Source organism: Belonocnema kinseyi, chromosome 8 (assembly GCF_010883055.1).
Source record: "Belonocnema kinseyi isolate 2016_QV_RU_SX_M_011 chromosome 8, B_treatae_v1, whole genome shotgun sequence".
Lineage (NCBI taxonomy): Eukaryota > Metazoa > Arthropoda > Insecta > Hymenoptera > Cynipidae > Belonocnema > Belonocnema kinseyi.
In genome coordinates, this window is record NC_046664.1 from 77585514 (window position 1) to 77587599 (window position 2086).

General features: G+C 22.7%; 1 non-coding gene across 1 annotated transcript; it reads left to right on the forward strand.

Annotated features, from left to right (window-relative positions):
* The first annotated feature begins 1129 nt into the window (after positions 1-1129).
* Trnay-gua lies at positions 1130-1222 on the forward strand. Its single transcript has 2 exons — positions 1130-1166; positions 1187-1222. It is a non-coding gene; the product is annotated as a tRNA-Tyr (tRNA).
* Positions 1223-2086: the final 864 nt, after the last annotated feature.

Genomic DNA, 2086 nt, shown 5'->3' on the forward strand with positions numbered 1-2086 from the left:
AGAATGAAGTTTAAAGTAGAAACAAGTATTTAAATTTCCAACCAAAAGAATGAATTTTCAATCAAGAAGATTTTTCAACCAAATAGTTCAATTCCGAACCAAAACAGATTGACTTTTAACCATACAGTTGCATTTATCACCAGAAAGATAAGGCTTCAACAAAATAGTAGCATTTTTACCAAAAATTTTAATTTTCAACGCAGTAAATTGATTTCCTGTCAAAAAATTGTTTTTAAACAAAATACAATAATTTGCAATCAAATAGTTGATTTTTAAACAAAATACAACAGTTTTTAACTAAAGAGTTGAATTTTCAATCCAAAAGATAAATTTTCTACCAAAAAGAACGAATTTTCTACAAATTACTTTTTTATTTATTTTGAAAAACTTTTGTATATTAATTTTTCATTCGTATTTTCTATTGTTTATCTAAAAAAGTTTTAATTTATTTGTGCTTTCTTACAAATGAAACGAAAATTACTTCTCCTATCCAAAAGTGACCTGAATAAAACATGTCCACTTTTTTTGGTGAACAACTTCTGTCTGTAAATTTTTTTCTTATTTCGTGTTGTTTTTTGAAAAATTTCATTAATTTTTTATTTTTTAATGCTAACATTTTTATTTCATGCTAACTTTAAACACAGAATATTAATTTCTAAAAAAAGAAAATGAGTACATTTTATGTTAACAAATTAATTTTAATCAAAGAACAAAAAGATAAATTTTAAGCCAAACAATACAGTTTTCCATTAATAAGATGAATTTTCAAGCAAGACTCTTAATTTTCCATAAAAAAACGTACTCTCAACAAAATAGTTAAATTGCTGAAATCAAATACTTTCAACTTGAATCAAGATATTGCACTAAAAAAAATAATTTTTAACGAAGTAGTTCAATTTTACCTATAAGTAGTGGTATTTATAATAACAACAAAATCAGTTTCGAACTAAAAATAGAATAGTTACATTTTGAGTGACCAAATTAATTTTAAAAAATTATTTTATATAATAATATAAATAACTTTTAACAATATAGTTTAATTTTCATTTAGAGAATTTCTAATCGAAATTTGTTCAGCAATTTTAGAAATTTAATGAAAATTCAAAAAAAGTGAAATGAATAACAACAGACTTCGATAGCTCAGTTGGTACAGCGGTGGACTGTAGTTGGAATTTAAAAAGTGTACATCCATAGGTCGCTGGTTCAAATCCGGCTCAAAGAAAAATATTTTTCTTTCAATTTAAAATTAAATTGAAAAATGATTTTCCTCGTTGGTTTGCGAGTTTATCAATAGATTTCAAATGATTTGTTGTAGTCTGATTCTGTGGTTTCACCAAATGATTATTATTGTTAATAATATTCTCTTTGATTAAAATGAGTAAACCTTTATGATTTCAATAAATGTATAATTATTATTATAATTTATAATATGCGTTGATATTTTAAATGACGTATTTTCATTGTCTTGATTTATAATTTAACAAAGAGTGCGTCTTATACAACAAAAAAATCACTGAAAGAAAATTCGTATAGATAATTCAGACAAACAATTTTAATGTTATTTTTTACGAATAAAACAATAACTGCGCGTCCTATCAAAAAATAATGTATAACAACATTTTTTGCGATTAGAATAAAAGCTATGTTATTTTTTCTCTTAATCAAAAAGATTAATTTTGAATGAAAAGTATTAATTATTTAACAAAAAGGACGAACCGGAAAGATGAATTTTCAAGCAAGAATCTTAATTTTCTATAAAAAAATGCAATCAAAAGAAATATATTAATTCATTAATAAGAAATACAAATTTTCACCAGAAATAAAACAGTTTATTATTTAGTTAAAAAATAATTTTTAATTAAGAAAATGAATTGTTAACAAGATACTTAATTTTTTGACAAAATTATTTTCAACAAGAATCAATATAATTCAACTATTTTTATAAAGCTATCTTCTTTGGATGAAAATTTAAATATTTTGTTACAAATTATTCCATTTTAACTAAAAAAGGGGAGATGGATCTAATTTCAGAGTATCTTCTATCAAGTGAGGAAGAGTTGAATATTAAAAAAAAAACCTTATGTTA